At 59.0% G+C, this 23,061-nt stretch overlaps 1 protein-coding gene across 2 annotated transcripts in view; it reads left to right on the top strand.

Annotated features, from left to right (window-relative positions):
- The first annotated feature begins 500 nt into the window (after positions 1–500).
- The window catches only part of SYNE3 (spectrin repeat containing nuclear envelope family member 3), a 71,339-nt gene continuing 48,778 nt past the window's right edge, over positions 501–23,061 (top strand). For both annotated transcript variants that reach the window (XM_070412567.1, XM_070412576.1), the window contains exon 1: positions 501–567. The gene's annotated coding sequence lies outside the window, so the exon portion shown is untranslated. The remainder of the gene's footprint in view (positions 568–23,061) is intronic.

Genomic DNA, 23,061 nt, shown 5'->3' with positions numbered 1-23,061 from the left:
CATGCCTTCGCCCCCACCTCGGCTCGGAGCGGGCAATCCTGCCCGCCTTCCCCCCGGCCCCCCTCTCCCCCGCCGCCCCCTGTCTTCGCTCCGAGCCGCACGCGCGGAGGAGTTCCCTCCCCGGATTCAACTTTCCCGGGACGGACAGCTCCGAGCTTTTCCGAAGATGAGACGGGGCAGCGCGGCAGGGGGCCGGGCTGGGCGGCTCCGGCCGGAGAGGCAGCCTTGGGCGCGGGTCGGGGTGGGTGAGCGGCCCCCGCGCTCCCTGCGCCCGGGGTCTGAGGGCGCCGGCGGGGCTGGGCTCGCGCACCCGGGCGTCCCGAGCGCGCGGAGCGGGGCGGTCCTCTCCCGCCCGGCCCGGCAGGCGGGGCCCCGGGCGGCTCCCGCGTCCGGAGCTCCCGGGGACGGGGCGGGGCGGGGGCCAGTGTTCGGGCCCCTCCCCGGCCCCGCCCCGCCCCGCCCCGCCCGGAGCAGCCGGGACGCTGGGAGGAGGAGGGCGGCTCCGCGATCTGCCGGCGGCTCCGCGCGACCTGCCCGCGCGCCCGGCTCCTGCGCCCCGCTCCACGGGTAAGTGGGGCCCGGCCGGAGGCCAGGCGGGGGCCGGGGGGTCGGGGGGTCGGGGCCGCAGTCCCCGCGCAGCCTGACGCGCCCCCCAGGGATCGGAGTCGCCGAAAGCCGAGGGGCCCCGGGGAAGCGCGCCCGGCCGGGGCGGGGGCGGGCGCCTGGCGTGACAGCTGCTGGCGGGCGGGTATTTTTAGTTTAAACCCGCCGTTCCCCGCCGCCTGCGAAATCCCCGGTCCTTCCGCTCCCGCCCGGAGGCTTGGCCCCGAGAAAAAGCCCCTGAGCCCGGGCAGCGTCCGCGGGGCCGGGCGCCGCCTCCAGGGTCCGCTCTGCCTCCACCCGGGGCAGCGGACCTTTCACCGCGGCTCGCGGGCGCCGGGCCTGGGCAGTAACCGCGGCGGGAACACGCGCTTCCGCGAGCCGCTCCGCAGAGCCCGGAGCCCGGACCCGCAGCCCGCGCGGTGGGGAGGGGAAGTCGCACCCGCAGGCTCCATTTCATCCGCTCCCCTCCAGGCTGTGCAGCGCAGGGCAAGCCGCTCACCCTCTCTGAGCCTCGCCACCGTTCTAAAGGAGGAGGGAGGCCGAAGATCTCCTGGGCGAAGGACCCCCCAAATGGATGCTGACTCCCCTTAGGGTTTCCACATCTGGACTCGCAACGGGGGCCCTGGTGGATCTGGCCCTGTGGTCTCACCAGGAGCCCTGTGTGCCACAGGCAGCCCAGCTTCCAAACTCCAGGGACGAGGGTGGAGTGATAACGAATGTTACTATTGTATCCGTTGGCCCTGAAGCTCTGGCCCAAGGCTGCCCGGCCCGCTGAAGGGCCAGCGTCCTTCCCGCGCACTTGGCAGCCAGCGGGGAGCCTGACGCGCCCAGGGCATGTGTCCCCCCCTCCAGTGAGGGCAGGAGGAGACCGTGGGGGAGTGATGTCCTCCCAGAAAAGGGAGCGTGCCACATGGCAGGACAGCCCGTTCAACCACAGGGAGGAGAGGACGCAGGCCCAGAGAGGGGGAGCGATTTGCCCAGAGCCACACAGCCAAGAATGAAACCGACTCTCTCTAGGGGCTGGGCCCTGCCTCCCACACAGCCAGCCGGCAGCCAACAGGCCCCAGGGCTCGGAGCTGGAAGGCGGGAGGGCGCCGGTGCCAACAGGCGGTTTTGCTCCGTTTCCTGTAACCGTGCCTCAGCGGGGCTCCCTGACACGTGTGGGGCTGCACATTCCTCAGGCAGGACGGCCGGGCAGCCAACAGCACAGCTGTGCCACGCCTGCACCCCGAGAGCCGTCTTTCAGCCAGAGGCCCCTCTGAGGGCAGCTGGAGCCAGGAGGGGTCCGGGGGCTGGGGGACCCGGAAGCTTATTTCGGGCACAAGTCCTCTGGGGGCCGGAGGGGAAGTGCTGGGGACTTACTGCTGGCACTGAGGGCTGAGTTCAGGCTCTCCCTCAGGTGCGGGCTGGTCGTGGCCTGGCAGGCACCACCCTTCAGGGTGAGTGAGAGCTTCCATCACCATGGGAACAGCTCTGTGGCCAGCTGCTTTGCATGTTCTCTCCAGTGGTGGCCTTGTCTGTGCTGGGCGGGCCCTCCACTGGCTGATAAGGAAACCTGGGGTGGGGTGCGGGGAGACCCTGGCTTGGCTGCAGGTGACTTCCCTCTGGGGAGGCAAGACCGGGAGGTCGGTGCACCCCCAAAGCCCCCGGGAGCCTGGAGGGCAGCGGGGCCTCCCTGGTCACCAGCTGTTGGAGGGGGTGGCCAAGGCAGAGCGCCTGGTCCGGGTGTTCCATTCCCCCTTGGGGAACAGTGCCGGCACCCCATCGGGTGCCCTGAAGGAGACACCCCACCCACAGCCTGTGTGTGGATGGTGTCACGCCCAGCACATGCCAGCAGGGGTCACCGTTTGGGGTGACAGGGCCGGTGTGGGACACCTGAGTTCCCCCCTCAACTCTGCCCTTCACCCTCTGCCTTCATGTCCCCCCATGTCTGTCAGAAGGCGGTGGCCTCGCCTGGCCAGTGTGGCTCAGTTGGTTGGAGTGTCAACCAGTGTACCGAGCGGTGGTGGGTTCGATTCCCCATCAGGGCACATGCCCAGGTTGTGGGTTCAATCCCTCGTTAGGGCACGTGTAGGATGCAGCCGATCGATCCCCATACCACCCCTTCTCTAAAAATCACTTTAAAAAATGTTATTTTAAAGGTGGGTGGGTGGCCTTGAGTCACCCCCCTTGGGGCCTTCCAGCCCTGAGAGCTGGTCCCTGACCCTGGCAGACGGGGCAGAGGGACAGAGGGGCAGCGGTACGGTGTGCCTGTGGCTCCTTCGCAGCCTTTCCTCCTCACCTGTGATCCTGAGCGGCAGGGCTACCGTCGAGGCCCATGTACAGAGGAGGAGAGCGATTCAGGGGCAGGAGTGGTGGCAGGATTTGAACTCGGGGCTCTGCATTGCACCACACAGGCTGCCCCAGAGCATGCATACACGGTGCTATACCTTCATCGTGGGGAGAGCAGTACTAACGAGGCAGGGGCCTGGTCATCAGGAACACACTGACATCTGCTGGGAAATGTGGGTGCCAAAGATTCTTTCCCCCAAAACATCGGAAAGTAGCCCGAGAGCCACCAAGAGAGGACCCTGGGTGGAGCGGTGGAAGTTGGGGCCGTGTCTGCTGATGCCCCCACCAGGCCCACCCCTGCGGATCTCTGCTTCAGGACCCAGGGATGAGGTTCCTGGGGGTGAACAGCTAGGAAGCAGATGGGGGCCAGTCCTGGCAGCAGAAGCCTCGATGTTGTCATCTCTAAAGTAGAGATCAGCGGCCCCAACACCTCGCTGTGTGCTGTCCAGAGGATCTGTGAGACAGCTGGGGACGGCGCCCAGCAGAATGCCCCGCGTGGCAGGGACACGCCACGGAGGTGTCCTCGTGGTGTTTGCCATTGCTGACCCTCCCAGTGGAATTGTAACAACGCGGGGCAGCCTGCGCCTCTGGGCTGAGATTGGTGAGGGGAGTCCCAGCATCTCCGAAACGCGTGCAAGGACGCAGCAGAGAGCTGCTCTAGGGACGCGATGAAGCTCAAAGCATTGCAACCGAGTTGCTCAAGGATGCGTACATGAGAAGTAGATGGTGGCAAAAGCAGGGAGGGGGTGGCCCTACAAAAAGTCAGCTGTCACCAGCAGGGGGAGGGGGTTGGGATTGGGAGGGGCGGGGGCGGTTCTGAAGGCATTCACCTTGTAATTATCTGTGAGTACACCTGTTTTATGCACACCTCTGCACATAGAGCCTGTTTCACACATTTAAGCAGCTTGAAAAAAGAGTAAGGGAATGACAATGCAGTGCGGCTGTCCAGTAGGTGGGAGGGTACAGGATGGAGGAGGCCTGGTCCATGTCCCTGGATCCATTATGCTGTGTCTTTGGGTGATGGGCGCATGGGTCTTATTTTCAAATATCTTTATGATTCATCATTTACAAATAGGAACTATATATACACATTATATACGACATATGTAAACATTGTGTATAACCCACCTATGTATATAAAAGGCTAATATGCTAAGTGTCCTTCCCTCCCTCCGGGTAATGACATCATGTGGCAACACCCGGCTTCCTCTCTGTAGCAACGACTAGCCTCCTTGCAGTTTCTTCAGCCCTGCTTTATAGCCAGGTGGAAACACTTTACACTGTAACCAAATGTCTGTGAAACGTTTTCCCGTGCCTCATCTCATTTGATCTCTCAGAAGTCCTGGAGTAGGTAGATAGGAGACTCGGTGGAATCCTATTTTCTTTTCATTAGCCAGAAAACAGATTTAGAAAGCCTAGAAACTTGACCCGACTGAAAAGAAGTAAGAAATGGTGGGCCTTGACAATGACTTCAGGTTTTCTCACTGCGCAGAATATAGTCAAACACGGCTGCAGTTAAATATTTTACCCTTTGTTCTCCCTGCGTGATCTACAATAATAATCTGCTTCGTGTTGATATTTACTGCTCTGTTGCTGACAATTACAGAGAAGTTGGGGTGTTTACTGGACTGGAAAAAGTTGAGCTAAATCAGAAAGCAGGTCTAATTAAGCAAGTTTATTCTATATCTATAAAAGGCTAAGTTGACTCATGCATGTGCGATACATATAAAGCTCTCACTGGCGCCAATCGCACATGTGTGTTTCCATCTGTCATTGTCGATCGTGAATTTGGTTGACACGTCTATTATAGAGAAAGGGCGAATAACGATATTAAAATATTTCTTCTAATTAATTTTCTTTCAATGTGCACGAATTCATGCACCGGGCCACTAGTTATATATAATGTATATGAACATTGCATACATTCTGTTATATATGATGTCTATAAATATTGCATATAATGTATGTATTATACATTATATATAATGTATATTGTATGTGAACATTATATGTATCATATATAAACATTATATAGAGAGTATATAAACATTGCATTATTTATGTCTATAAATATCACATATAATGTATATGCTATAGATTATATATAATTTACATTATATATAAGCATTACATATAATACATAAACATGTGTAATATATAGACATTATATATAGTGTATATAAACATTGCATATATCCCATTACATATGATGTCTAGAAACATTGTGTACATCCCTTTATATTGATCAAATCTTACATACAAATAAGTGAAAAGATGGCATGGACCCTTTCCACAGAGGTCTCTTAGAACAGCAGACTCCACCCACGGTTCCAGCGTTAATCTGCTGGATTTAAAGACGCAAACCCACAAATCCTGTTGCACCGCAGCCTCGAGATGTTTCATTCAGAGAAGTAATCCCACAAGAAGACGTTAGCGCTCGGAGCTCAGCTTCTCAGGATGTTTTTAAAGTCTTAGCCCAATGATTTTTCTTCTGAATCAGACCATTCTGGCCTGTTTGAGCTGGGAGGAGCCTCAGGCCTGGACCAGTCTGGCGGTGTATGGCGAGGGACAGGCCTGGCCAAGGACAGCATTAGGCGCATGAGGAGGGAAGACAGTGCCTTCTGGGCTCCACCCCTGCGTGACGCTCATCAGGACACCGCCCAGCGCACCTGGGCCACTGCTGTGACCGGCCACGGGCTCCTGCGGACAGGCAGGAGTGGCTGAGCCGCCTGCGATTAACCTGATGTGATCATTGTGACTGTAAGAAGTCAGGAGCTGCGGCCTGTGGTGACCGCGCACCTTAGAGCACATATGAGCAGGACGTGAAAGGAGGTATATGCAGAGCCGGGAATCGCCCTTCCTACAGGAGCCAGGGCACTGGCCGGCTCCTCCTACCCTTTGCCGGGCAGGCTCGGTGCACTCATGTTAGCAGAGCGCCTTAGTGCCGGGGGAGGGGGGGATGGCGGCGCCTGTGCTCCAGGGGGCATGCCAGGCTCAGAGGGGGTGAGTGCCTGCTCCCGTCCCTGCCTGTCAGTGCAGGAGAGGACGTTCCCCCAGAGAGGAACTGAGAAATGGGAAGCGTTTAAAGTGAGCTGTGCGGGCTCACACCCTTCACTCCCCAGAAGCTGCAGCTCCCGAGGCTCAGTCTGGCCTGGCGGCACCAGGACAAGCAGAAGTTGAGGGTAACAGGGTGATGTCCCCCGGCCGTCAGCTGGGGAGGCAGAGGGCTCCGGGGGCTCTGAGTGCTCGCTTCCCTCCCGGCCGGGCTGAGCTGGCTCTGTGCAGGGGCAGCCGTGCATGGGAAGAAGGAGGGGGGGTCAGGGGGAACCCATCTCATTGGGGCTCCGTTTGCTTCCTGGCCACCTTCTCTTTGCTGGAATCCCATGTCCGTCCGGCCGCCCTCCGCACAGGGGCCCGTCCCGGGCACAGAGCTGGGTGTCCCAGCACTGGTGCGTCAGGTGGGGTTTTGCTGATGCGAGGTGGGCACGGAGGCAGCCGTTGTCCCTGCCCGGGTGCTCACCTGGGCAGTGCAGCCCTGGGGCCGCAGCGCTGTGACCAGCTCCCATCTGTCTGCTGGGCGCCTGATGCCCCCTGCAGGCCCCGGGCGAGAACCTGATGGGACAGAACTTTGCACAAGTGGGAGCTTCCTGAGACTAGGAAGCAACTGCTGTGCGTGTGCCTGCGTGTACCTGCGTGTGCCTGCGGGTGCCTGTGTGTGCCTGCGTGTGCCTGTGTGTGCCTGCGTGTGCCTGCGTGTGCCTGTGTGTGCCTGCGTGTGCCTGTGTGTGCCTGTGTGTGCCTGCGTGTGCCTGCGGGTGCCTGTGTGTACCTGGCGGGGCTGCGTGTGCCGTGTTCAAGAAGTATTTAGCCCTGGCTGGTTTGGCTCAATGGATAGAGCATCGGCCTGTGGACTGAAGGGTCCCAGGTTCGATTCCCAGTCAGGGCACTTGTCCTGGTTGTGGGCTTGATCCTCAGAAGGGGGTGTGCAGGAGGCAGCCGATCAATGGTTCTCTCTCATCATTGATGTTTCTCTTTCTCTCCTTCTCTGAAATCATTAATATATATAAAGAAGTATGTAAAGTGGCAGCTGCAGCGGAGAGTAAAAATGTTAGAACCATGGGGCCTTCGAGATTCTCTTGCCTGAGCCTCTGGCTTTCTCTGAGGGGACACTGAGTCCCCACAGGCAGAAATGACTGGCCTGGGTCTCTCAGGTGCCTCCCCTGGGATTTGAGCCGTGTCTTCTGGCCCCGGGCCAGTACCTCTTCCCTCACGGCCACCCCCCCCCCCCCCCACCAGCACTCACAGGAGAGTGCCACTGGGATGTTCCACGGTGAAACGGTGAGGCTGGCCCGGGCTCAGGCCACCCGGCTGCACCAGGGAGCGGATGGAGTCGGGAGGGTGGGCCGCTGCCGCTGGTTACCCGCCAATGAAGCCAAGCGTCTTCTGTGAGATCTGAAAGGGCCGAGCCCCTCCCGAGTGGCATTTGCTGAAATAATATAGCTGCTGACTCACTGGGGAGCCTCTTTCCTTGTTGTTTCAAAGAGCCTGGCCCTTCTGTGGCGATGGGAGGAGCCCGCAGCGTCACAGACGCCCCTGACCTTCACCTGGGCCGGCCCTTTAAAATGGGAGGGTTAGGGCTGAGGTGCCTGGAAGTCTGATGTTCTCTGGTCCCCGAACCACAGCCTGGAAATAGGTGCCCCGTGCCCGGCCCCCAGGAGGGGCCAGGCCGCGTGAGCAGGTGACTCCCGGCCCGTCTGTCTCAGTGGCTCAGCCTGGCTCAGGGTTAAGGCCCAAGCCCCTGCCTGCGTGATAGGCATTTCATGCTTTCTACCACCTGGGCTACCTCCCGGTGCCCATCCCCAGGCCCCAGACTCCTCCTGGTCTTTGCCACCTCCAGGCCTGTGCGCCAGCTCTTACCTCTGCCACGGCCCTCCCTGCTGCTCCCACCAACACTGGCTGCGCGACGCCTCCTCCGGGAAGCCCTCCTCCCCGCCCGGTAGGGTTGGTGCCAGGTGCTTTCTGCGCCCACTGCACTGGACACATGACACTGAATTTTCAGTTTTTGGTCTGATTCCCCAGGAGACCATGACCTTGAGGGCGGAGATACGGGATTATGCATCCTCACGCCCCAGCCAGCGAGCTGTGCTGTTATCATCATCGGTATTATTGTCTCATCGAAAGGCTGTACACTTCACAGGAGTGTGTTTCCAACGTTAGGGCTGCTGGTGCTCGGGCACCCCTGCAGGAAGCGGAAAGCGGGTCCTACGGAGTCCAGGGCACAGCGGGGAGCGGTGAGCTCGGAGCTGGGGACTCAGCGTCCCCTCCCTCTGCGGCTCAGACCACATCTCTGGGCCTCTCAGGGACTCATGTCTGGCGTTGGTTCTCTTTCCTGCGCACCCGCTTGCTCTTCCCACTCGGGCCTTCCTTCTCGTACTGCCTAAAGAGTGCTCCCCTCCAAGACCTCTCTGTAGCTGCCCCTTCTCTTCCCCCGACCTCAGCGCCGGGTCCAGCCTCCAGGGGACCTTCCTGCCCACAGGGCAGCCCCGCTCCACCTGTCCCACCACCTGGAATCATTGGCATTGAGTCTGCAGTCTGTCTCTGCGGAACATCAGCTCCAGGAGGGCAGAGTTCTCTGTCCCCGTAGCCTTGGATCATCGCTACTCGCACATACTCAGAAGGAAAGAATGGACGCGTGAACAAATGAATGGATGCATGAATGGACGCGTGCACGAATGCGGTGGACCAGGTGCCTTCTGAGATTTTTAAAAAATATATTTTTATTGATTTCATTCATAAAGGGAGAGAGAGAGATAGAAACATCAATGATAAGAGAACCACTGATTGGCTGCCTCCTGCACGCCCCACACTGGGGATCGAGCCTGCAACCCAGGCCTGTGCCCTGACCGGGAATCGAACCGTGACCTCCTGGTTCTTAGGTCGACACTCAACCCCAGAGCCACACCGGCCGGGCTATGATTTCTTGCCCAGTTTATCCTGACAGCTGGCATCTGTTTGGCATTGACCGGATGCAGGCATAGCTCAGTGCTCCCCGCGTTTTCTGTTTATGCTCCCAGCTCCTCGGGGAGGCCTGCCCGATGCCTCCAGGTCACAGAGCTTAAGTCACCTGCCGTCCGTGCTGCTCAGCGGAGCTGGGAACTGAACTCAGAGTCCCTGACCTAGAGTCCCTGCAGGTGACACCAACCCACACAGCCTCGCTGGCAGGACGTGAGTCAGCCTAGAAACCCCGCCCCCTCAACAGGCATCTTCACAACCCCCAGTGGTGCTCCCCAGAGGAAACCCTTCCTGTGTGGCCAGTGTCACATGGGCTCAGGAATGCCCGGTGTCAGAGCCGACCCACCCTGGAGCACCCCACCCGTCCCCGTCCCCACCCTTCTCGCACTGGGTCCCGGGGAACCCGCCCGGGGCTGGCTCACTGGCTGTGGGAACACGGTGACCACAGGCCGGCGGGTGGAGGATGGACGTGAGCCAGGGGGCTTGCCGGGTTAAATTCCTTTTCTCAGGACCAGGCGGCGAGGGGACCTGGCCTACTTCATTTGCTCATTTATCTGTTTGCTGATTGCAAACTCAACTTTACTCAGAAATAACTTTAGAACCGATTTTTCAAATATTCCATCTCGTGGTGTCTCTTGCCCCCACTTCCTTCTGGGTAAAACCACCCGCATTGGGGTGGGGGCGAGGGGGGAGGGGGAGTAGAGGGGGTGCCCCAGGCTTTGCCTGTGGCTGTGCTCCTTAGAGGAGGCGGCAGCCCCGTGGCTCCCATGTCTGCCCCCACGGGAGGCTGGGGTTAGTCACCCAGCTCCTGGCTGCGGCCACTTGGGTTTGGGAGCCAGAGAGGCACATGTTTGCGGCCTGGACCTGGCTCTTCCGCCCAGAAGCTGCCAGCCTTGGGCAACCGCATTCCTTCACCGCGGACAGGAAGGAGGGAGGATACCCGAGGCGCGTCCCTGCCCAGCCAGGGGGCTGAGGGGAGGTGTCAGGTGGGTGAGGTGGGTGCTTTCAACAGACTGACCCATCCTGGGGACGATGACTCGGCAAAAGGGGAGCTGGTAGGGCTGGAGGGCCCAGGAAGGACCCTCTAGTTTTGCCAGGGGGCACAGTTTCTCTGGGCCTCAGCCCCCTTCTCTGTAAGGTGGGGGGACCCGTGCCACCAGCCTCACCCAGCGGTGAGAGCGGCCCCTGCACAGCCGCAGGAGCTCAGGGGCTGCTGGTGTTTCAGGGTAGTCACCCATCTTCCTGTGCAAAGGCCACTGAGACCGTCTAGTGCGGCCGAGCTCCTCTCTGCTCCCGGTGTGGGGCCGGCAGCCCCGATGGTGGGGTCACACGGGTGTGCTGGGACCCTGGTTCTGACACTGAGCTACGATCTGGACAAGTCACATAACCCCCATGGGCCCGGCCACCTCCCCGGTTCAGCCAGGCCGTCACACCTCCCCCGCAGTCACTGTGAGGAGCAGATGTGATCACAGATGTGCAAGGAGTTCCCAGCTCCACGTGGGCGGTTGGCCCACAAGGCTGGCGCTCCACTCCCTGCGTTCCCGCACCGCTCCCTGGCTGGGAGGGACTGGTGACCATGAGGCACCTCCGCCTGCCCCTGCCCCACCACTCTCAGCAGCTGGACCCGGCACAGGTGGGTGAGTCAGTCCCAGCGCAGGTGTTCACGGCGGAGGCCCATGCTCCTGCGGATCCAGGGGGTGCAGGCCAGGCCTGTACCCTCCAGAGGACTCTTCTATTGGGGTGTACAGGGTGCGGCCCCCACACCGTGATCACGCTTGTCCCTCGCAGGCCCCAGCCTTGCCTGATGGCCAGTGCGACTTTCTTCTTTTATAGGCGACTGCTGAAAGTCTGTGCCACCCACCAGGCCCTCGGTCCGGCTCCCAGCCCTGAGCCTCGGGGTCTCCTCCGTGCAGTGCAGGGCTTAAACTAGGCCACATCTCTGAGTGTGGCCGGGGCCACTAGCAATTGATGGACGAATGTGTGGCACAAGCTCAAGGTCTAGAGCAGCGGTTCTCAACCTGTGGGTCGCGACCCCTTTGGGGGTCGAACTACCCTTTCACAGGGGTCGCCTAAGACCATCGAAAAACACATATATAATTACATATTGTTTTTGTGATTAATTACTATACTTTCATTATGTTCAATTTGTAACAATGAAAGTACATCCTGCATATCAGATATTTACATAACGATTCATAACAGCAGCAAAATTGCAGTTATGAAGTAGCAAAGAAAATAATTTCATGGTTGGGGGTCACCACAACATGAGGAACTGTATTAAAGGGTGGCGGCATTAGGAAGGTTGAGAACCACTGGTCTAGCGGGACAGGAACTCCCTCTCTGTCTTCCTCTCCATCCTCCTTTTTCTTTTCCTTTTTAAAATTTTTTATTGATTTCAGAGAGAAAGGGAGAGGGAGACACAGAAACATCAATGATAAGAGAGACTCATTGATCGGCTGCCTCCTGCATGCCCCTTACTGGGGATTAAGCGGGCAACCCGGGCCTGTGTCCCGACTGGGAATTGAACTGTGGTCTCCTGGTTCATAGGTCGACGCTCAACCACTGAGCCACACTGGCTGGGTAGCCCCGACCTTAAACTCCCAGAAGAGAAACGGAAGCACAGCTCCAGGGCACAGACCCTGCCGGGCCCCTGGCTTGTGCGGCCTGTGTCGGGCGGCCCGTTATCCCTGGAGAGCTGGCCGGGTGCCTGCTTCCTGAGTGCTCGTGGGAGGTCCGTCTCTTCACTCGGGATTCACACCGTGGCCCCTGGGGAGCGTGGGACCCAATCCAGCGTCCAGATACCATCTCAGAGGCCGCGGGGAGGCGACTCTGAAAGCCCTGCCAGTGCGAGGAGGACAGCTAATGGCAGACGCCATTGAATCTCTGTACGTAAGGAAAGCTGCAGGCAAACCTGCTGAAGACACAGCGCCCGGCGTCTGGGAACCTGCCCGCTCAGCCGTCCTGGATACCAGGATTGTGACCTGTTTGCCGAAAGGGATAGCATGGAATCTTCTGGATTCCCAGGCCTGCAGGCAGGCTGTGCTGATAGCTGGTTGGGGTGCGGTGTGTCCCTTTGGTCCCTGGAACTTCTAGCACAGAGGTTGCTGTTACCGGGAAACCCCGGGTGGGCTCGGCTGCCTGCCGCTGTGCCCAGTCACGAAGGCAGGGTTGAGTCATATGAGGCGTTTCTTGAGGCCAGCCCACCGAGAAGACAGGGCGCTCAAGCATCAAACCCCGCCTTCCAGCAGGTTCAGGGGCAGGACTATGAAGGGGAGGGGGGCCAGGGTGAGGGGGGAATGACGTCAGCTATTGTCCTTGTCATCAGGCGATGAGATGATGGGGACGAGATGGTGTTTTGATTCCTGGTGGGTCGGCCTGATCATACTTATCGGTTCTACTTGCTGGATTCACAGCTGAGTCACCCCCTCAATCGCTTTGCACAGGCCTTGAAAAGGAAACTAAGAAAAATTAGTTCTCTATTCACATAGAAGAAACTTAATCCCCCATTCACATAAGTGTATGTGTTCTAAGATTTAAAATAATATGATTCCTTTCAGGTTAATTCAGGTGCTCTATCTATCAGGTTGTAGGTCCCCTTGTCACCAGCACTATTTTTCTGCAGAGGGACAGGTAGTGAGTGTTTCTGGCTCGATGGGTGGTCCCGCCCGTGTGGCAGTAGCTCAGTTCTTGCATCGTCCCTAGCGAGCGGCCTGGACGCTGTGTAAATGAACGGGTGTGGCTGCGTCCAGTGAGCCTTTCCTGTGGACCCTGGAGTTCGAACTTCAGGCCATTTTCATCCCTGGCTGCGGCCCCTGTTATGGAAGCCCTCTCTGTGGGGGAGGGCGGGCCTTGCAGATTTGAGCAAGTCACTGTTCTGGTCATTTCCGTCCTTAAAAATGTAGCTCTGCAACAGGTCTGGTCTGTCTGCTGGTTGCATTCGAACCCAGTGTTCGTTCGTTCATTCATTCAGCAAGTGGTCACCGTCTGTGGGCAGAGAGGGGGGAACCGCAGGAAGGAGACGCGCCCTGCGGGCTGGGGGAGCGTGGCAGGGGCGGAGCCTCTCTGACCTCAGTTCCTTCATCTGTAGTCCCTACCCTGTGGTCCCAATACCTGTGGTCCCAATACCTGTGGAGCCACCGATGGGGACGCGGCCCATGCCTGGTGCATGGCACGCGCACTCCGTGGTTGGCTGTGTCCTCACCCCTCGCTACGTGAAGAGTTGGAGGGTGAGGCTGCATCCTATATCCAGGGCCGCACAGATCTTATTTGGCACTTGATTCAAAGAGGCCAAGAAGTTAGGGAGCTTGTCCAAGGTCACAGGTCATGATAGATGGCAGAGCTGGAGCCCGTGCGGCTCCAAAGACCTCTTTCCGGGTGAGGCCCCTGTAGGGGCCCCGCGGGAGATGACGCCTATGTCACCTCGGTGCTTCCGGGCGGGGTGGGGGTGGGGTGGGTGTTAATTAATCGCTGGCATCCTTCCCATTGGAGCCGGGCTCTTGTAACTCCCATGCTTGCTTCACAGTCTTGGGGAGACCAGCATCACTTGGGGGACCTCACAGACCCCAGCGGCGTGGCGAGGCTCTGGGCTGAGGGTTTTCGGTGAAGAGCTGAGTGGGAGCTTCGTTGCTCCGCGTGGGGCTCTGGTTGGAAGCCCCGGCCTAGAAACAGCCCCCGGGGAGGGGTTTTCCAGAGTCCCTTCGGGAGAGAACGTCTGCGGAGTCGGTCTCCGCAGGGCCACTGCGGAAGGCTCTAGCCCAGCCGTGGGCAAACTACGGCCCACGGGCCGGATCCGGCCCGTTTGAAATGAATAAAACTAAAAAAAAAAAAAAGACCGTACCCTTTTATGTAATGATGCTTACTTTGAATTTATATTAGTTCACACACACACTCCATCCATGCTTTTGTTCCGGCCCTCCGGTCCAGTTTAAGAACCCATTGTGGCCCTCGAGTCAAAAAGTTTGCCCACCCCTGCTCTAGAAGGTTCTAGAAAACAGGATTCAGGCTGTTGCTTTTTCTCCTCCTTGCACACAATGCAGGCTTTGATGGGTTTCCCTGAAGGGACCGCGGGCTCACATGCCGGGCATGGACGGCGAAGGCCAGCCCCGCTGACCACCCTCCCGCAGGGCTGCCGCCAGCCATGGTCACTGCTCCCATCCCACGGCCTGGCGCACAGTAGGTTCTCGGCAAGGAGTTGGTCAGTGAAAAATGGGATCATCAGGGTCTTGGGAAACAATTACCGGAGGTGAGTTCCTGACCAGTTTTATGCCTTGGTCTTCCCTTCTGTGAAATGGGCTGAAATGTCATAATTAGTTGCCTGTTGCTTGGGCTCAGCCCCTGTTGGTTTGGTGCCTGTGTTGGGCCTCCCTCTGGTTGCCCAGGGCGAGGCTGGGAGGAAGCCTGACCTTGGACCTCGGGGGCCCGGGGGAGCTGCTCAGACGAGGGACTCAGTGGAGGGGTCAGCGCTGCAGCGGCTGTGATTGGGCGGCGACAGGGGAGGGGGCCAGCCAGTGCCCGCTGTACCCTCGCACTCCTGTGGACGCTCAGCCAGCGCAGGGAACACACGCGGGCGTCGGACTCACTGGTCTGCCACCCCGCTGTCCCCTGGAGCGTCTCCCTCTCGGTCCCCCGAGGAAACGCTGGACAGCCAGCCCCCACCTGTGAGTGCGAGAGGGTGGCATTGGGGTTCGGAGTGTCAGGAGGCGGGGGACTGGGGAGAGGACATGCAGGTGCAAGCGGGTGTGACTGACTGTCCCCCGTGGGCCCTAGACTGAGGGGTTCTTGAAGGAATGAATGACTGAGCACTTACAGCGGAGATTCACTCATTCATTCACTGACCAGCTCCTTGCCGAGGCCCTACTGTGCGCCAGGCCGTGGGATGGGAGCAGTGACCATGACTGGCGGCCGCCCTGCGGGAGGGTGGCCAGCGGGGCGGGCCTTCGCCGTCCATGCCCGGCATGTGAGCCCGCGGTCCCTCCAGGGAAACCCATCAAAGCCTGCATTGTGTGCGAGGAGGAGAAAACAGTTAGAAAGTCCAGTGTGTTCCGTGCCTGGCGTGGGAAGCCCCGTGTGTCTGCCGCCCACAGCCCGCTGGCTGGGGTACAAAGGACAGGCTCACGTGTGACCGCCCCTCCCCCGCAGGGTGGGTGACCTCGGGGCGGGCTCTCCTGGGGACTGCTGGGGAGGCCCGGGAACCTCAGGGGAAGGATTAGCTCCCTGATGGCCCAGCAAGGGGGGGGCTGTCAGGGAGGGGGTCCAGGGAGATAATGGGGTGACAAGGCTTGGTCAGCTTCCAAGCGCCGCACACAGTGGAGTACTGTCCACGGGACTGACGGGGGCTCAGCCCAGCACAGGCCCCCCCAGGAGGGGACGTGGCCTTGGGTTTGGGAAACACCCCGCTCCCAGAGCCCCAGGGGCGCTCCTCCCTGCTGCCCAGTGCCCACTGTGCTGGTGCTGAGGCTGGGAGTGTGGGCGGCACCCCTGAGTCCACAAAGCCATCCCTCACCTGTGCTGGCAACACCTTCGCGGTCCCACCCCAGAGGCCAGAGGACAAAAGTCAGGCCAGGCCGGGTGCCCTCGTGCTTACAGTCACCTCGTAAAGCTGGCGTCTCCAAGCCCAGGCAGGACCGGGCATGTGCCGACTGCCGTCTGCGCAGCCTGCGAGCCAGCGACCTTGGACTCCAGGGAGGGCCGGTTCCTGGAGGCAAGGTCCCCAGGCTGCTGCAAGGCTTCCGGATACGTGATGGCAAGCAGGGGTTGGTGATACAGGGACAGACTTTCCAGGCAGCTCAGGGATAGCACCTTGCCCTCCAGCAAATGGGGATGATTTTAACCCTCTGGGCTCCGCTGAGGGGCTGTTGGGGAGAATGAGCAGGATCACTCGCAGTGTGACCTTGGGCAGTTTACTTAACCAGCTCTGAACCTGGATTCCTTTATCTATAAAAAGAAGACAAACATTCCTACTGAACAGTGGCTGCAGGCCTCCATTAGCTGGTGTGTGCCTGACACCCGTGCGCACTTAGCAATGTTAGTTCCCAGGGGCTGGCTATACCCTGAGAAATCCTGAGGGGCTTCCTGGAGGTGGTGATGCCAGAGCTGATGGTGAATGTAGCCAGGCAAAGAGGAGCATCGAGGGGGAGCTCCTGCTGCAGGTGAGGCGGTGGGAATGGTGGGAGGTGGAGCTGAGAGATGGATGAGGAAAGACTTCAGTGGTCCCACTAAGCACTGTGGGCTTTCTTGGGTGGGGGCTGGGGAACACTGGAGGGTTTAAGTCAGAAAGGCCTTTGATCCTGACCCCTTAAATACCCCTTTCTGCCAAAAAAGAGGATTCGGGTCGCTCTGCCTCCTGCAAGACTGGCCGATGTCCTGGGGGAGGAGTCCACGAACCCTGGTGCCTGGGCCTCCGGGGCCGGGCGTGGATTGGCCCTGCTGGGTTGGGGGGTCTGTCTCCCCAGTGAGTCCAGCCATAGGCACCCATCCCTCCGAGAACTCCCGTGTGGAATGAACCCGGTCTTCCTTGGCTGGGGTGCCTTTTACTAACTGAAAAGCGAGGCTCAAATTGTTCTGTCATTTTATAAACCAAACTGAGAACCATGTGCACGGGGCGGAGGGCCGGCACTTTTGGTGATGACATTTGGTGATGACGCCTGGGGAGGACGTGGCCGGGCGTCAGCAGGATCTGGCCCAGGTGGGTCCCTGTGGGTCTTTGCATTCAGGGCCCACTGTGTCCCAGGCTCAGTGCCAGGACTGTGCCTGCTTGTTGGTGCCATTGCTAGCCTCACTTTGCAAACAAGGAACAGAGAGGGTAATGAACTTTTGCAAGGCTGCACAGCCAGTAGACGGAGAAGCCAGGTTCTTTCCCGACTGGCCATACTTCAAAGTCTCTACTTTTTCTGTACAAAGTGAACACCGGGGCTTATTAATACCAATTATACTCATTTTAACTTAGTTTGAAAGTCTAATAGGACTGTGAAATCTCTTAATTTATTAGAATGTATATAATGTTAAAGTCCTTTAATTAAAAAAGAAAAAACACCCTACACCTTAAGGAAATTGAAATGTTAAAAACATACCCATGATTCCACTGTTGGAGGAGAACTCTTCCAGATTCTTCTATCTCCATCTTTTTGACAGTTTCTGTATAATCTGCACAGCAGGGACTGGCAAGCTAGAGCCCGCTGGCCACACGCTGCATGTTTTGGTAAATGGAGTGTTTGGCGCACAGCCATGCTGGTCCTGTCCACGTGGTCCCTGCTCTCTCACCACAACTGCAGGTGGGAGTGGTGGTGACGAGCCCATGCAGCTTCTCAACCTAAAATCCTCAGCCTCCCATCCTTCCCGGGAAAGGTGCCGGCCCCGGCCCCGGCCCCATGTGCACGGACTTTTGCCACACACCGTAAAAACATGTTTTTGTCAGCCACAGCATTAGTCCACGGCGTGAATACCTCACTTCTCATTGTCAATGGCCCAGAATGTTCCAAGGAATGGATATCGCCAGCTCTTCCTCACCGTTTCCTTTTCCCTGGCTGTCCCATCACACCCTTGTTTTCCTCTCAGAAGGGTCACGTTTGCAGTTTGTTATTTATTTAAAGCACTTCAAGGACACCTACGTTACTAAGCGAATTACCGACAGCTCTCGCTGTATGCTCAGACCCAGGGTAAGAAGGTCATGTTATTGTGGCCCCATTTTGCAGATGGGAAAGTGAAGTCTGGGGAGCCATGTCCGCTTGGCTACAGCCGCCTAGATGTTCAGCAGCTGACTGAGCTCTGAACCTGCTCAGCGGGCTGCTCCGGAGCCCCAGCAGCTCTTAGGAAGGGTCCCCGAAGAAGGCAGGCCTCTGCGACTGTGGGTGAGGGTGGGGGTCCAGGCAGTGACTCCCCAGGAGGGAGCCCCGCCCTTCTGGGCCCAGCCCGGAGGTCTGGTTGATTCTCTGGTCTTCCTTGGCACAGCAGGCAGCTGGGGCTTTGTGGAGAAGGGCCCCGGGAAGCAGGCTGCTGCTGATGCGGAAGGAACACGCAGGGCCGAGGAAAATGGCATCTCCGGGTCAGAAATACCGTTGGGCGTCATAACAAGAGCGGGTCAGGCTGGAGGGGCCCAGGGCTTGCTCGCTGTTACAAAGAAGTGACCCATTCGCCCATGTTCTAGTCGGGCTGAGAGAGCAGCAGCAGCAGCAGCAGCAGCAGCAGCAGGACAAATGCCACATAACTGTCTGGCCAATGGGAACGGCTGAGGACAGCTGGTGACATCCTGCCTGTGGAGTGTTCTGGGTCATTCACCAGGAGAAATAAATGTTAGTGACTCACACCACAGGTCGCCCGTGGGAAGCTGAGGAGACCCGCAGGCCTGCCCAGGAGCGGGACCCACACGTGGTTTCTGGGGCTCGTGGGACCCTCGTGCCGGTCTGGCCACGCACACACGTGGTCAGAGGGGCACTGAAAGCCCTGGGCCCCAGAGACGGTTCAAAGGTGCATTTCAGGGGTGCTGCCGTGGGACACTGTGGGCCGGTGGGTTCCGGGCGGTGGCAGGGTGAGCAGTGCCATGTTGTGGAGCCCGGGGTGGCGGGGAGACCAGCTTGCTGAGCGGGCACCTAGCGCTGGGCCCACCCCCTGAAGGGGACGGGAGACGGAGGCACCGAGTCCCCCGGGAGTGCGGGACCTGGCCATGTCATTGATCGCCCTGCTCTCCAGCTCCAGCCGAGCGCCTGGTGCGGAGAAGGTGTGGGAACAGGATCTGTCATAAAGGAAGCGAGCATCTCCCAGGCTCCGGAAGGGCAGGGATCGGCCTGGTGTGGTTCCCGGGGGGGGGAGGGGAGCCCCGCCCCGCCCGGCTCTGCCTGTGCGCTGGCTTCAGAGGCCACCCCCTTCCTCTGGTGGAATGAGGGCACGAGGGGGAGAAGGCCAGGGAGCTGGGGTTTCTCAGCCTCAGTTTCTGGAACCCCAGGCCCAGGGCCCCTGTAGCTGGGATGGGTGTCCCTGTCCGTCCTGACTCACTCTGAGCCATGCACCCAAGAGACCTCCTGGGGAGGCGGTGCCAGGCCTATCTGCAGTCGCCCCAGTCCATGCATGCCCCGTGGGCTATTCGCCCTGTCAGACACGCTGTGGGGGGCTACCTGGCCCGGCTCCTTGTCAGTCTGAGCCAATGGGGTTCACCCCCACCCCCTGTCCCTGCAGCCAGTCGGGTGTGTGATGGGAAATCCTGTTCTGACTCAGAAAGGAACCCCTTCTTTTGCCTTCCTGACCGGCTTCCTCATTTCACTGGCCATTTGGCAGCCTGGCACAGGGCTGGGCCACACAGGCCCGGCTTGGTCCCGAGGCCGGGCAGCAGAGTGGACCCCTCTGAGCCTCGGTTTCCCCGCCTGCAGGGTGGCGCCGTCACCTCTGCTTTGGTGGGTGGTAGGGCGCTTTCCCTTTTGCTCATGTCGGTCGGTCCACTTGTCATGCTCTTTCCCACTTCTCCTCTTAGCCAGACCCGGCTCATCCTTCGGCTCTCAGCCGGGGTGTCCCCTCTTCTTCTGCGAGCCCCTCCCTGGGCCCCCTGATCAGCATCACTGCTCCGTTCTCTGGGCTCCCAGAGCCTGGGGCGTGTCTCTCCATTCGCACACCATAGCGACCTCATTTAGAGTCTCACACACCATGAGCGTGGTCACCGCAGCCCCGAGCCTGGCTCCGCCCCGGGCACATCTGTGTTGAAGTCACACGGTCTGAGATTTGGCTTCTTGTCTCCCCACCACGAGCTCTGGGGCCCTGGGCCAGCCGTGACACTTCTCTAGCCTCAGTGTCCCCCTCTGTGAAGTGGACGTGAGTGGTAACACCTGTCTGCCGAGTATGAAAGGTGTTTGTATTATTAACTCGGCAAAGGCAGCTGTGTGGAACTGAGTAGCATCTCACAAGGACTCCAGATACCAAGCGTAGCCAGCCTCCCTGGGCCGGGGACCTGGCGCCGAGGCTCTGCAGCTGCTTCCGGGGGCCTCGCTCAGCTCGTTTCCTCTGAGGCTGCCCAGAGGCAGTGGGCCTCCTGTGGCCAATGCCATGGCCAATGCCGTCTTTGGAGGCTGCATCCCCCACCCCCACGCCAGCGTTTGGCCCATCCTGTCAGGCCACACTCTGTTCTCTTTTTGTCTCTGTTTGTCGCATATCATGATAGGAAACTTTCGTGCCCGGCATGTAATGCTCTTAGGACCAGTTGGACTTGGGACGGTGCCGGGTTCTCTGAAGCATCTGGCTAGAAGCAACTGGGTCATCTGCGGCTCTGGGTCCAGTCGTCCCGAGTTCACTCCCCTCTCGGCAGTAACAGGGACCAGCCCTGAAATTTTAAAGTCAAGTTATTCCACCTCTGCAATGGCGACAGTGACGCCAACCTTCAAAGTGGCCTTACGGGTCAGGTGGGGTGATGGGTGCCTGCAGAGGGAGGGGTTTATTGACTGCCCCTCATACATGCTCAGTGACTGGGAGGGCTGGCCTCGGTTTTGCATATGGATGTCCGGTTGTCCCAGCACCGTTTGTTGAAAAGACTGTTTTTCCCCATTCGGTTGTCTTGGCGCCTTTGCTGAAAATGAGTTGTTCGTAAATATGGTAGCTGGTTATCTGGGGTCACTTGGCAGAAGTATACTCCTCCCCACCCGAGGCACAGGATGTCTTTATGCCAAAGGCATCCGGGCCACATGCTTGACACTGAGCCGCTACAAGGTGTTGGGTGGGTCTCTTTCCTTCTCTAAGCCTCAGTCTCCACATCTGTAAAATGGCACAGCTAGACGGAAGGACTCCTCAGCAGTGGTCCAACTGTGACACGCTGAGACTCCCCTCAGCGCGTAGAACCTTCATTGCTCCTTGGGGTGTCCCCTCATCCCGTGAGGCCCGGCCCGGCGGCCTGAGATTGGAGCCAGTCTCACAGCTGGGCAGTTCCAGCCATTCCCCACCCTGGCCCGGCCCTGCCCGGCCCGGTGAGAGCCAGCCCAGCCTCTCCAAGAACGTTGATGTTGTGCTCAGTTAGTGAGCAGCACCGCCCTCCTCCACGCCTGCTGTGCTCCAGGCCGGGCTACACACAGCAGATGAGACACGGCCTCCGCCCCGGGGTGCCAGCCTAATGGGAAGACAAACACATCCACAATAGTCACAGGGCTGCAGGTGCAAGTGGGCGGATGGCAAAACACAGCTGTGCGGGCCGGGCCACGTGTGAACACTGGCCCGAATGACAGCATGTGCTCTGGGCAGCATCTGAAGACTGTCAGGTCGAGCTGTGGGGCAGCCACTGTAGTTGCCTTCCGGGTCAGGTGAGGTAATGGCATCCGCCATCCAGCAGGGCGGTGACCTGACTGGCTGCTTTAGCTCCTCAGCCAGCCCTACCCCGAGGACCATGTGGGTGCTGACCACCTGTCTCCAGGTACAGGCTGCCCGAGTTTCAGTCCCAGCTCTGCATGCTTTGGAAAGTTATTTCACATCGCGGAGCTTCAGTGGCACCTCCCTGTGGGACATTTGCTCCAGAGCACTGTAAGTTGGAAGGGTGTAGCCTTTATCCAGGTGCTGTGGCCCCGTGTTGCTTATTATAGCCCAGGGCTCTGGCATGTGGGAACATGGTGACACGGTGCAGTTGCTTTAAGTTGCCAGAACGGAAGGTGATCGCTGCAGTCCTGCGCATTGATAGAGCAGGGTTCCTTGGCAGTGTGCATGCCCCTTGCTCACAGCGAGTGCTCTTTGGGAGCTCAGAGAGCCCCCACCCCCCACCCACCCCACACACACACCACATACGCGAACACACACACACACTCACACGGGACTCCATTCATTTATCTGTTCTTACAGGCTCTTGGCTGTTGGCTCAGGGCGCCTGTTCAAGGAGTCCTCTGGCAGCCCTTGGAATCAGAGCAGGCTCCTGCCGCCTGCACGTGTCCCTGTCACTCAGCCCCTCACTCCTTTAGCCTCCAGCCAGTGGGCTTGAGTTGAGCCCACCAAGTAGGCGGAGCCTAGAATGAGCTGTAGCTGAGCCCACCAATAGCCTTCAAGTAGGAGGAGCCTGGAATGAGCTGGAGCTGAGCCCACCAATAGCCTTCAAGTAGGCGGAGCCTGGGCGTACTTGGCGCAGAGCCCGGAGCCCAGTCAGGTGCCCCGAAGTTACCCCCGCTGATGTCAATGGGGCGCTACCCCACCTGGAACCACCAACTGAACCCACAGTGAGCTATGGCCGCCCAGATGCGACGGGCTAGGATTAAACACTGGCCACAGGAGCATGTGTGGAACGGAGGTCCCACGCGCTGGTGGCCACGTAAAGAGGTGTGGCCGCTTCTGACAGTTTCTTAAAAATGTAAACACGCCTCCGGCTGATCCGGCCACTCCGCTCCCAGGTGCTTCTGCAAGAGAAGCGAAAGCTTATGTCCACACACAGCTTTGTGTGCGGTCAGAGCAGCTTTGTTTGCAGTAGCCCCACACTGTCCACCAGTGGGTAGTGAAGAAACACGTGGTTTCCTACGCTGTGGAGTGTTTCTCAGCAACGGAAAGGAAGGACCCACTGACACAGGCAACAGCATGGCTGAGTCTCAGAGCAGTCGTGCTGAGCGGAAGAAGCCGGACCAGGAAAGAGTCCGTACTGTGCCTCCTATTTGTGTAACCACCCCCCCACCCCCGAAAATGCAGACTCGCCTCTAGGGACAGTGAGCACCCCCGCAGGTGCTGGGACGGGGTGTGGGCAGGCGGGAGGGATTAGAATGGGGTCGGGAAACTTTGGGGTGAGGCTTTTAGGGGCGTATAGATGTCAAACTTGTCAGTTTGTACAATTTGAGTGCACTTACTGTTTTTCAATGATGCCCCCATAATGCTGTTAAAAGTGAAGGCCACCCCACCTGCAGCCCACCAGTCACTGAGAGGAACCTGGCTGGCCTCCTTCAGAGAACGCACTGGTTTGTGCCAGCAAATAGGAAGAGTGACGTCCAGACAGGGCGGTCGAGGAGCTGGGCCCACCCTGCCCGTGCTTGCTGACCTCACCGTGCCCCCCTGAGCCCCCCTGAGCCCCCGTGTTCTCCCTGTGACAGGGGACTGGTGCTTGTACCTACCTCCTATGGTTGTTGTGGGGAGAATGTGGGGAAATCCATGTAACGCGCTTAGTAAACATGCTACACAGGGCCCCAT

This window comes from Myotis yumanensis, unplaced genomic scaffold (assembly GCF_028538775.1).
Source record: "Myotis yumanensis isolate MYYU_CA2020_CCGP unplaced genomic scaffold, mMyoYum1.0.hap1 SCAF_1, whole genome shotgun sequence".
Taxonomy (NCBI): Eukaryota; Metazoa; Chordata; class Mammalia; order Chiroptera; family Vespertilionidae; genus Myotis; species Myotis yumanensis.
This window is presented reverse-complemented; position numbering and strand designations above follow the sequence as displayed.